Here is a 13,525-nt window from a genome sequence, read left to right as displayed (position 1 = left end):
CAGTTTCTAGTGCCCACTACCCCAAAATCACCTTGCATTATTTATAGTGCATATATTTGTATTTTGCATGTTGTTTCCTCCAATAGAACATAAGCTCCTTGAAACTTAGGACTGCTTTCATTTTTTACTTTGCAATCCCAACACCTAGAAGAATGCCTGGAATATAGGTATATAACTTGAGCTTGGTGCTAGAGATACAAAGATGAAATAAGCCAAGTAAGCCACTGCCTTCCTGGATCTAATAAATACTTCTCATTCAAGTATAGATGTCCAGGCATCTTAAGAGAGAACCTGGTCCTTTTTTGGGAATAGCCCAACATTCCACCTCTATCTTCAGTTCTACAGTCTATGGAATCCATGTGTAGCTCCCCTCTTAAAGGTTAAGACTTTAAGGCTTAGAGTCTAGTTACGGTGTATGAATTGATTGTGAATTTCATAATATGATGTCAGTGGGGGTAGCAAAACTGCCCAGGATAAGACAAGTCCATACCTTGTCAAAGTTTACTCCTTGACAAGGAGATGAAAGTGAGAGGTTAGGCTTCTCCTGGGCATATACCTGAGCCCACCTGCTGAATTTCCTTGGTTTCAGGCTGAATCCTATCTGGTGCTAATAACAGGCACCAGAATATTCTTTTCCCTGCCCAGTTCAATCATGAATCAAACAGGATACATGGTACCATGCTGTGGGCCCTGACCAAACAAGGAAAATGGTGGGTCCAGTAATAGAAATAGGAAAGTCAGGAAGAAGCTTAGGTTTGGAAGAAAAGATACTCATTTCCTCCTGGATATATTGAACTTGTGTGCAATCAGGATATTGTAGTGAAGGTATTCAGTAGACAATTGGAACTCAGGAGAGTTGTCAGGGTTAGACACAGATTATGGAGTCAGTCAGAATGATAGTTGGATGCTTTGGGAGTGGAAGAACTCACTGTGACATTGAGTACAGGAAGAATATATGTCAAATATCTGTCAATAATAAGAGGTATAATCAATAAAAGTAATATCTATTGAATTAAAATTTAAGCCTGTGAATCCAAATAACTGTGTCATCCCTATATTTGCCCCAATCAGAGAAAAGCCAAAAAGAAAAATATAAAGAAAAAACAACTCATTTTATTTCCACTAGCCTTGTCTCACTCAATCCACTTCTCTCTGGGTACATCTATGGATTGATCACTTCTTCCATCGGGGCGGAACTGGGTTAATGAGGCCAAGATCATGGTTTCATTTTGTTTGACCTTAAACTGTTTCATGGCCACAAACTGAACCACTTATTGACACCAACAATTACCTCAAAAATGCCTAACACTGGCTTTGAAAGAGACTAGATGAACAATTTTGATGGACTCATATTATATTCATCAATACTTGTCATTTAGATCTGTAGAATTTTTGAGCTAGAAGAAACATAGCCAGGGGTATCCTGGTCAATGTTTAATAAATGGTTCTTCAAAGAAAATGTATGCAAATACCCTTTAACCCAGCGATACCACTATTAGGTCTTTTCCCCAAAGAGATCATAAAAAAGGGAAAATGACCCACATGTACAAAATATTTATAGCTTCTCTTTTTATGGTGGCAAGGAATTGGAAATTGAGGGAATGCCCATCAGTTGGGGAATGACTGAACAAGTTGTAGCATATGAATGTAATGGAATACTACTGTGCTGCAAGAAATGATGAGCAGGCAGATTTCAGAGAAACCTGAAAGGACTTACATGAATTAATGCTGAGTGAGATGAGCAGAACCAGGAGAACATTGTACACAGTACCAACAACATTGTGTGTTGATCGACTGTGATAGACTTGACTAGTTCCAAAGGACTCTTGATGGAAAATGCTCTCCAAATTCAGAAAAAAAAGTACTGTGGAATCTAGATGCACATTGAACCATACTATTTCTACATTTTTGTTTTTCTTTTTTGAGGTTTTTCCCTTTTGCTCTGATTCTTCTTTCACACCATGACTAATGCAGAAATATGTTTAATGTGATTGTATATATATAACCTATATCACATTGCTTGCTGTCTTGGGGAGGGGGGAAAGGAGGGGAGGGAGGGAGAAAAATTTGAAACTAGAAATCTTATAAAAACACATGTTGAAAACTATTTCTACATATAACTGGAAAATAATGAAATACTTTTATGGAAAAAAAGAAAATGTATGCACAGTCTACTTTTAAGTTTAATGGATATTATTAACATTTTTATCATCACTTACTTGAAATCTAGACAATCAACAAAAAAACTAAACTCACAACCAATCAGCCAAGCCAAAACATCAAAGGCTAATTTGTAGCATTTGCTGGATTTCCAAGGTGTAAATGTTCACTTTTCCACAAGCCATTACAGACAGCTCCAGAACACCAGTGGACATAGAGATCATCTAGTTCAACTGGTTGTTATTGTTTTCCAAGTAAGCTCAGAGAGGTTGTGGCTTGCCCAAGTTTGTCCAGTTATGTAACAGGGATAAGAGCAATAAATATTGGCAAAAGTTGTGCCCGGCTCTTTCTTTTTCAGCAGAACAGACATTTGGTGAGGTAACCCCTAGTCATTCGAATAACTGGTTAGCTGATGGGGAGGAAGGGGTGTAGGCTAAGAGGAGAGAGAGAGAGAGAGAGAGAGAGAGAGAGAGAGAGAGAGAGAGAGAGAGAGAGAGAGAGAGAGAGAGAGAGAGAAGAGAAAAGTGTGCTGCCATGAGTCCCTAGATCCAGGATAAAGTATGGACAATAGCAGTAGATAAACGGCCTGGGTACTTGGAGAATGAATTAAAGCCACTCACTGAAGCAGTTTGAATGAGGCCTATTTGTAGGAACTCTAGGGTTTTAAAAAGAGGAGATGATTAGTATCTCCCACCCATTTCAATTCCTACATTTGACAACAAAGACTCTTCTAAATGAGCAATTATGTGGTAAATCACCGAGGGGGATGGGGAGAGGAGAAAATTCATGCACAAGACTTACGTGACCAAATGAAATTTATTAATTTTTTTTATGCCTAGTTTTGAGACAGGAAGAATGCTGCAGCCCTCCAAATTTGGGTCCAGATTTAAGTGGCAACGTGGCCACTTCTCCAGATTAGGGTATTGGTAGTAATACCTCCTCTGAAGATGGCTTCCCAACTTTTGCCTTCTGTACAGGAAGAGTCCCATCTCTCAAATATGTGAAAGATGTTTCCTCTCTTTCAGGGGCTTTCAGAATAGCAACTGGTGGGGAAATGAAGTGTTATTCACATCCTTTACTTTCAGTTCTCCAAGTTGAGATTTCTCTGAACATTTTAATTGGTTGCAAGAGTAAAGGAGGAAAAAAGGTAAGTAAGATGAAAGTTTAACATTCTTTATGTGAGTTTGGGTCAATTCTCATAGAGAAGGGTCTGATCTTTATGGGTTTGGCTGGATTTTTAAGGAACTCTATTGCACAAATAATCAGCTTTTATGAGGAATATAGGCAAGAAATTTTGTTCATGACCTGAATTTTTTATTTAAATCCATTTTTCTGAGCAGTTACTGATCTCTAAATCTTGAGGTTAAGTGAACAAGTTAATATTCACTCAGGGGCCTTTTGTTCAATATGCCCTATATTGAGATGTCACGTATTAATGCTCTTTTTTTCTACAGGCCATATTAAAGAGCTGGTCCTCTCAGAAAGGGAAAGAGGGCCACCTACTGGAGGCTGAAGAGAACTACAGGGAACAAAGCTGCAAAAGAACTACAGAATACTGGAAAACAGAAGAGAGGCCCATGGGGAATGACTGCCACCTTGTGGAAGCTAAGAAATGCTGAAGGAAATACAGTTAGAGACAATGCCAGACATGGAAAAGAAGCCACAAATGACCACTTCTGCATGAGCAGGGGAGAGTACCAATGTGAAGGAGTAACTCCTGATTTCCTTCTGTTGGAACCCATGCAGGGAAGTTTAATAAATGACTCAGATGATACAGTCCTCTTAGGATTTGTCACTGGTGGGTATTTTTATTTTCCCTGGGACATGGTAGAAGTCATACTGATTTCCACGAACCCCTTAATGAACCTATTCATGTTTTTAGTCTTATGAGTTCATAATATTGGGTGATATCCCAAGGCAGGGCTGGGTATGTGGGAACATCAGTACTCAGGTCATCAGGATGTGAACAATGAGCCAGGGGAAATGAGAATTTTCCCCAAAATGTATACAGAGGGATCTGATTCAGTTAGTTTGTGACTTACTTATAAGACTCCTGACTCCCAGACCAGAGTTCTTTCTGTCTTAACCTCACTGATTTCCCCCAGATCATAGGATCATAGATTTAGAGAAGGAAAGAAAAAAAAACAAATAAATAGCAAGGTCATTTAGTCCAACCTGCTTGTTTTACTATTAAGGAAACTGAGTCCCAGGGAAGTTAAGAGAATTTCCCAAATTTACACAAATAGTAACTGACAGAACCAGAGTTTAAGCCCTGGTTCTTTTATTCCAAACCTAGCAGTCTTTCCACTGACCTAAGTTTTCATGCAAGGATACTAGGTGCTCATATCATTTCTTTATCTTTGAATATAATATTGTAATGTCATATTTAAAACTATATTGCTTTTGAAAGCTAATTCTACAGAACAGCCATTCTGAGATTTACTTGTTTTAGAAATAGTGTCATGACCATGAGTAAATTATCTCTAATTATTAAAATGTTTTCTTATGAAGAACTCAAACTTTCTCCTACCTATGAGCCCTTGACAATTTCAAGGTGAAGTTTAGCAGAAAGTAGAAGTGAATCATTCATATAAATATGAACCCCGAAGAGCATAATAAAATCATGATTCGATTTTATCCCAAATCTACTCTTTCTTGGGAGTGACTCCAAAATTCCACACGCCCTACCATCCACAAAGTTCAGGCCAAGTCGAACGTATGAATAAAGAGCTTAAGAGTATGATTGGCAAATTATGTACTGAAACCCATTTGAAATGGCCTGATGTTCTACCATTGGCATTATTCTATCTACGAAGTAGACCAAGAGGAGAACTTCATATATCTCCTTATGAAATGCTTTTTGGTCACCCTCCTATCCAAGCTAAAACTTTTTCCCCAGTTTATACATCACTGGTGGGAGGTGATACTTCTGTTGCTTCCTATATACAGGAATTACAGACCAGGCTACGTGAACTCCATGAGGCAGGAGCTGTGGTCCAGGCAGGACCATTAGACTTTTCATTGCATAACTTCAACCCAGGAGATAAAATATATGTAAAGAATTTTCAGAGAACCAGTGGAACTCAACCTGCCTGGGAAGGACCTTTTCAGGTATTATTGACAACTCCTACTGCCATTAAAATTGGTGAAAAAGACTCATGGATTCATTGCTCTCATATAAAGCCTGCACCATTCATAGGTGAAGAGATTTCAGATAGACCTGAGGTAGACGCTAAAGAGGTAAAAACCCTAAAGATAGCAACTGTTAAAGAGCAAAGAGAGTTCAGAGGAAAAAGGCAGTTCCCATTTAATAATCCCACTGATCAGTTAAATGCTTTGGGACTCAGTCTTCGTAAAGTATCAGGAGACGGAAATTGCCTTTTTAGGGCTTTAGCAGACCAGCTAGAAGGTCACTGTAGAAATCATCTCAGACACAGACAAGAAGCTGCTTCTTATATGATTAACCATAGACAAGAGTTTGAGTCTTTTATAGTAAATGACTCCCCTTTTGAAGAATATGTTGATGAATTAAAGAAATTTGGTAAAGAGAGAGAGAAAGGCCTAGATTCCTATCTATTAAAGGGAGAGCACATTTCTAGCTCCCTTCTCCGCCAGCGTCCTCAGGAAAGAGCCAGAGTCAGCCCCAGTCTCTTCCTTCCTCCTCCCACTAGCCCGCGTCACTTCCTGACTCCTGGTCTTGCCCTCAAAGACCTTCCCTTCATGGGCAGAACTCTTCTACAGTAAGTATCCAGCAGGTGGCGTTATTCCAATCGTTACAATCATTCTTCCATATGTAACACCAGGGATCATGGCCACCTCCCCCCACCTTCTCTAGTGAATCAAGTATTTGAGTTACATGGCCAAACAGTGAATCTATCTCCAGGTGAAGTTCATTTGATGGTAGACAAACTGAAAGATCCAAGTTCACATTAATTCTGCCTTTGGGTGGGCATTCATAAAATACACAAATGTTTCATGTTTTTGCCCCTAGTTAGAGAGAGACAGAAACTCTCTAACAGTGGGCTGGGATTGGGATTGTGGCTTTGTTCTAGAAAAGGTAACTCTCTCCTGGATTGCTCCCTGAGCTGTCCCATTACTTTCTCACCCAGAACAAAGGAAAACAAGGAAATATACAGGCTGGTCAACTACAGATATTTATGAGAAGGAAGGTGCTTGATGGAGATCATCTCTAGAATTCCACAAGCCTATGATACCCAAGGTCCTGTGACTAGAGAAGTTTAGGTGTTAAGGGCTTATGTCTCTAGCATCATAGTACAATTGCTTTGTGACCTGTCAAGTGATCTTTTGCCTCTCTCTGGTCAGTTTTGCCATCTGAAAAGCTGCAATAAAATCACCTGTCAAACAGTCCCTTCTGTAATCCTCCCATTCTCCCAGGAGATACTTACGGAATACCCTGGCAGAGCACATGCTTGGAAGTGCTAGGAAGGTTCTCATCGGATTGTGATTCTGCATTCCCTTTCTGTACCCCATATGCTAATGAGACCAATAATTATGCGAGGGGGGGGGCTGTAACATTGACTGATTTGAGCCCCTGAGGGGAATGCTTATGTGCTTGAGGGAGCCTGAGTTTTCTGAGGATGTTCAGAAATCTCTAGAGAATTTTTTCACTCCAGGTAAGTTTGACCTTTAACTTAACTCAAATCTATAATTAACAGTGGCTTCTTTGACTCAAAAATCCTCTCCATCTCAATGCCAAGAAGATCACCAGCTCCTCTTCTAGCGATTTTGCTCCAAAAGGAGATTCTTACCATTGATCTGCACACATTTTGGCATTTCTACCCACTGCAACATAATATAAAGCCCTTCTGCAAACTCTGCTCCGCACTCCAATATGTTACTGTAGCTTAAGTGATAGAGTAATGCAAAAGAAAAAAAAAAATCGTACACATCTGACTGCTGTCGACTTGTTGACTTCCCCCGGAGAATTCTTTCACTTGTCCTTTAAATTTTCCTTTCTTGTCAAACTTGCAGGTGCAGATAAATGGTGGAATCTTATTTCAATCAGAAAGTGCCAAGAACAAGAAAAGATGGAGAATTTTGATTGTCGTGAGGACAGAGACTCAAACAGCTGGAGGCCCTTCAATTCTCTTTTAGTGTCTATCCATCTAAGAAAAAATGGCATTAAGGATTCCTCTCGATTTGCATGGAGGAAAGGGGAAAATCAGATTGAAATTAAGAGCTATGCTCTCAAAATGACTAAAACCCAGAACAATGCTCACAGAGGAATAGACTGAACTTGAATATAATATGTACAGCCTTTAATGAAAGGCCAACTGGACCCAACTGAAGAAGCCAGAAGAGGGATGAAGACTAAAAAGACAGCTTTTCCATTCAGGACATGTGCAGTTTAGGACAACACAAAGTGAAGCTGGAGGTGGTTGGTTTTTTTCTGGGGCTTTTTTTCCCAGTGTTTCTGTTTGTTTTCTACCTTAGGGTTTGACTCTAGGGATTTCCACCCCAGTCAGGCTTACTCTGTTTTTCAAACTAAATAAATTACTCTTAAAAAACACTTTTGACTCTAACACAAACTCAGGAAAACAAAAAAAAAGCCTTTAAAAAGTTTCTGGAACATAGTAGGCATTTAATATGCTGATAAATAGGTATCTCCCATGCTTATGCCAGAGAATTAATAGTACTGCAACTCCTCAAGATTCTAATCTTCCTTAAAGATACAGGAACAACAGCATTTATAGTCTCTGTGGAAGAGGCTTTTGAAGCCAGCTTTATAATATGAATAACTGAAATCTGTAGGGCCTAGAATTGTTTATATACTTTAGCTCATTTTTATTGCATTTTCTGTAATCAATCAATAAACATTTAGAAAGCACCTACCATGTGTTAGGCACTGTGCTAAGCCCTGCACCAGTCTGTGTTGAGCATCGCACATTTAGAACTGGAAAAAGGCATTCAATCTCTTCATTTTATAAGTGAAAAAACTGAGGCCCATAGAGTTTAAGTAATTTGCCCTAGGTTACATAGATGGTAAGTAGAAAAGTTAGGGTTTGAACTTAGGCACTCTGGCTCCAGTGTTCCTTCCTTTTCACACTCTGCTACCCAAGTTATGACAACCAACCTTATGTCCCAGAGGCTTCAAGTGGTTCATTCCTTCATTCCCTAACCATTGCTGCCATCCTGCATCCTACCCCATCCACCTTGGCTTCTTTCTAAGGTGATTTCAAAAATTAGGCAACAATTATTTTCTACAATTTAGCCAATTTGATACCGGGCCCATATAGATCATGAAACCCGAGACATTGGTAGCCACCATATTCTCTCTTTTTCAGCCTACCCAGAATAGTCTAGGCCATAAGCCATTATTTTTGCCAGCACACCACAACCTAAAAACCTTGTACAGGCCAAGCACGATAGCTGGAAATCTCAGCATCCCCGCTTCAGTTCCCTGGTCTGCTTTTTTTTTTTATAGCTAGACATGCCCCCTTCCAAAAGATTCCTTCTGTATAGAAGAGACCTGTTCAATCTGGTCTCCCTGGCCACATACCTACAGGTATTCCAATGAAAGCCTATAGAAGGCCTTGGTTTTCTTCCTCAACCCCTACTCATAGAAACATACTTTTCTGTTCCTATAGCATAAAAGCCTTTAAGACGAGTAGGACAAAGAAAGGGAAAGTATCTTTAAGAAGTAAATAGGGGCTTCTGCTAAAAGACTCTTATACAAGGACAGAGGAACTGAAGGTCAGATATCTGAGACCCAGGGTTCACACTGTTAGAAGTAGCCTTCCCTCTTTTAGAATCCACTTATTCTGTTTGTATTTGAAGAGAGCTCTGCAGGCTTTTGCAATTTCTGCTCCAGCTTCCTTTAGGATGAGAAGCAGACTGTCATCACCTGTTATTTCCAAGGATCTTCATTTTATGTGTCTGGAAAAGCAATGATGCCCCCTTTTGACAACTCTCAATATTTCTCCTGAAATACCAGAAGAGGGAGCAATAGGTATGTTTTCCTTTTTACAAAAAAAAAAAAAATCTATGGGGGGGGATCATTGTTTACATAGCAAGAATTCTTCAGTTAATCAGCGAACATTTATTAGTAAGAATGATCGTCCCTAAAAATCTAGCACTGAAGCACTGGATTTAAAAATCACATAGAGAAGTTGGCCCATCAAGCCATATGTAGTTAAGCAAAAACAAGGCAATTGGTTCAAATCATACTAAAAATGAAATGGGAATTGACATATCAGAAAAGGGAACTGGGAAGTGTCTATTCCGAAAGGATGTTCGGTCAGTCAGTCAATCAGTCAACAAGCATTTACTGAATACCTGCTACTGTGCTCAGGAATAGGGGTACAAAGAAGGAGAAAGGGCAGTCCAGGCTCTCAAGGAGGTCACAGTACTCCTATTGACCATTTCCTCCATCTGCTGTGTGCACAAAATTCATTAACAGGGGTGAGTATTGAAGATGGCAGTCCATCTAAGACTGAGTAAATAAATGCTAGAGAATCACAGAGACCTGGCCCCTTCCTACCTGGTTACTTATCTAAACTCCAACTCCACACACTGTGATCCATCCACATCAGTCTGTTTGCTGTTCTTCACACACAGAGACCCATCTCCCATCTCTGGTTGTCCCCCAGGCCCAGAACATATCCCTCCTCATTTCCATCTCTGAGTTTCCCAGGCATCCATCAAGATTCAGCTCATCTCCCAACTTTGCATGAGCTCCTGAAAACTGGGACTATTTGTGCTTGGCCTTGTCTCAACAGCACTTTTCATAGTACCTACCTAGCTTAAGGTGAGCACTTTATAATTGCTTGTTAACTAGGCTCACTGACTTCCCTAGGCTTACACAGCTGGTGTCAGAGGAGAGATTTGAACCCAAATCTTGCTGACTTATGCCGTGCACTTTCACGTTGCCCCAGCTACATCACTACTGTTAAATCTGGAAAAGTATTCTCAGGCCAAACTTTTACTTCTGCTAACATCTCAGCAAGTTTAGGATGGGTAGCAAGAAGAGGGGAAAGAGTCAAATCCAACTCCATGTACCGTTTGAAAATTAGTTCCAGGGGCAGCTAGGTGGAGCAGTGGATAAAGCTCTGGCCCTGGATTCAGGAGTACCTGAGTTCAAATCTGACCTCAGACACTTGACACATAATAGCTGTGTGACCCTGGGCAAGTCACTTAACCGCCATTGCCCCGCAAAACAAAAAAAAAAACAAAACAAAAAAAAGAAAATTAGTTTTTATCCCTGATGACAAAAATCAGAATCCATCTGATCTATCTCTCAAGATATCACACATTTATTTTATAAAAGTTGTGGTTTCCTAGTATAGGTGATACAATAGATAGAATGTGAGGTCTGGAATCAGGAACACTCATCTTTCTGAGTTCAAATCCAGCCTCAGACCCTGGCAAGTCACTTAACCCTGTTTGCCTCAGTTCCCCATCTGTAAAATGAGAAGGAAATGGAAAACCACTCCAATATCTTCACCAAGAAAACCCCCAAAATGGGGTCAGGAAGAGTAGGGCACAACTGAAAATGACTGAAAAACAAAAATGTTCATTACATTGTTACCCCTCCCCCCACTTTTTTTTTTTTACCATAAATGATTAAAATTTGATGTACATTTAAGGAGATGAAAAATATCTGAGTGGTCTTTTGCTGGTTTAGTTTTCTAGCTCCTAGGTCTCTGAGTATGTTTCCAGAATATATCCCCATATTTTATTTCCTGTGGGATTTTTTTTTTTGAGGACCAAGGACATGATCCCTCTTGCCAGCTAGTATCCTCCCACACTCACCCCATTTTCAAGAAACTCCCTTGATAGTCACATAGCTCCCATTAAAGTCACATTTTCACAGGTGAGGGTATCCCTGAATGCCTAATTACATGTGCAACATGGGAGGGGAAAAGTTAAGGCTGTATTTACATGACCAGCTTTTCTTTTCTCATAACGTAACTGAAGATTTATCCGTTCATCTACTTCTCAAGCCCTGCACTGGCAAGTCTGCATTTCTGTGTAACATATATTAGTATATCATTCCCTATTAGCACCAACCTTGACAATTTGGAAATTATGCCTCTCACAGTGTTATATATAGTCTCTCTTCTGAGCAAGAAACAAACCAAACCAAAAATAATAGCCAAATCCCACATCCTTGCTGTCACTTATCCAGACAGAGTGACATTATGACACCCCAGGGTCCCACAGATCTCTTATGAATTTGTGTGGATTCCTGCCATGGGCTGTGCCCACACAACTATCAAATGCAATTCATTGAAAGGAAGTCCATTTAAACCTTTATCTAGTGGCATGTTTGAGGTTGTCAGTGGACAGGCTCTCTCTGCTCAGAGATTGTTCAGGAACCTAACCCCAGTCAGACAAGTGAAAAGATTCCAATAGATGGTCATTCCAGAGAGAGATTTTTCACTTTGGAAATGGACAGAGAAAGAGTGGAATCACTTTGATCAGAAATAGTTCATAATCTCCATATATCCCTAAGCGCAAAGGTCAGTGAGTGACTAAAGGATAAATACAACCTTTAATTAGGATGCTGCCAAGGACTCAGGTGGGTGGGTGTCACCTCTTCTTTGCAGGTGTCAGATATTCGACAGGATTTGATAGAAAGATTGCTTATCCCTCGACTCTTGGAACTATTTTTTTCAATACCTGGATATTCTACCAGTTCACATAGCTTGCGGGCACCCAATAAGTGTGCTTGACAGACAGACTCGCTGGTGGCATGCTCATGGTAGGACAACTTGCTCAGTCAATCAGCAGACTTCATCATGTCACAAAGAGCCTTCAGCAACTCACTGCAGGAGTGGGCAAGTCTTTGGGGCCTCTTGCCCTGATATTCAGAGATCAGTACTCTTCCCAGGTTACTTGCTAGATCAAATTAGGTTTTAGCAATTTAATGCCATAGGTTGAACTAGGTACACAGCTTCTACAACCCTACATTGAGGCCATGGGGAACCTTGTCTGGGTTCTAACAGTGCTTCCATACAACTGGTCCTAGCTCCAGCTTCTAGTCTTCCTGCTGTGGTCCTTCCCTCTCCTATTAAAAAAAAAAATTGGATTTTTTTGGCTACCAATTGTGTGTCTGATATTGAGCATAAAGACTCCTCCAGAACTAAGAGATTAGTATAGTGACCCACTCTCTCTGACTTGCTCTTTCATATGTTGATATCACCTATAGCTTCATACCATACAAAGGCCAAAATTAGGCAAAGTTGTAAAATAGGTGGTATTTGTCTTGGACACCTCCAGAGCACCCTACTGAGAAGAACTATGCCCCAATCCCTCAATTAGCTCTTTTCAACCTACTTCCTCCCATCCTTCCATTCTTCTACTTTTATATGCTTCTATCTTTCCTTCTTTCCATCCAAGAATCATAGTTTTAGATTTGGAAGGGACCTTAGAAGATCTTTTAATTCAATCTGTACCTGAACAAAAATCTCCTCTAAAACATAGTGGATCGGGGCAGCTAGATGGCGCAGTGGTTAAAGCGCTGGCCCTGGATTCAGGAGTACCTGAGTTCAAATCCGGCCTCAGACACTTGACACTTACTAGCTGTGTGACCCTGGGCAAGTCACTTAACCCCCATTGCCTAAAAAAAAAACAAAAAAAAAAACATAGTGGATCATCCCAGATCATCCAGCCTTTGCCTCTGTGATTCTCTTCCACTTGCAAATATGTGTATAGATGTATGTGTGTGTGTGTGTATGTGTATACACACACATATATCTTTTAAGTATATAGTAATCTGTATGTTTTCTCCCCCATTAGAATGTGAGCTCCTTGGGGGCAGGGCCCATGTTTTTGCTTTTCTTTGTATACCTTAGCACAGTGCCTGACACATAGTAAGTGCATAATAAATTCTTATTGACTGGCTGGCTAGTGAGGTACAACCCCACTAATTCCCAGGGTAGCCCATTACTCTGTGAGATAGCTCCACATTAGGAAGTTTTTCCTCACATCAAACCAAAAATCTATCCCTTTCACATGTTTCTAGTTCTACCTTCTAGAGCCAAGCCCAGTTCTAACCCTTCTGTCACAAGAGAACCTTTCATATACTGGAAGGCAGGCTTCATGGTCCTCCTAAGCAGGCATGTGCTAAAGCTGGCTGGAAATGGCTCATGAGAGACAATTGTTAAACTTTCAGTGTGAGCATTTACACCAGGAAAATCAGCAAGTGCTATAAATCAGGGCTTGGTGAATTGTCTAGACTTAAGAAAGTGATGGAGAAACATGTTAATAAAGCAGATTGAACTTCAAAGGGTGTCATATGTCCATTTGAGTGAGGAGGTGAAGGAAGAGCAGGATGTTAAACATTGACCAGAACATCCCTTCTTCTAAATCCAGGGTAATGTTTTTTTTTCTATGTCTGTCT

At 40.2% G+C, this 13,525-nt stretch overlaps 1 long non-coding RNA gene across 1 annotated transcript in view; it reads left to right on the top strand.

The window, feature by feature from the left end:
• The window catches only part of LOC122742708, a 140,124-nt gene extending 131,324 nt beyond the window's left edge, over positions 1 to 8,800 (top strand). The window contains exons 2-4 of the long non-coding RNA XR_006354948.1: positions 3,186 to 3,307; positions 3,615 to 3,958; positions 7,153 to 8,800. This is a non-coding gene — a long non-coding RNA (uncharacterized LOC122742708). The remainder of the gene's footprint in view (positions 1 to 3,185; positions 3,308 to 3,614; positions 3,959 to 7,152) is intronic.
• Positions 8,801 to 13,525: the final 4,725 nt, after the last annotated feature.

This window comes from Dromiciops gliroides, chromosome 2 (assembly GCF_019393635.1).
Source record: "Dromiciops gliroides isolate mDroGli1 chromosome 2, mDroGli1.pri, whole genome shotgun sequence".
NCBI lineage: Eukaryota > Metazoa > Chordata > Mammalia > Microbiotheria > Microbiotheriidae > Dromiciops > Dromiciops gliroides.
Note: the sequence above shows the minus strand (reverse complement) of the source record. Positions and strands in the feature narration are given on the sequence as shown.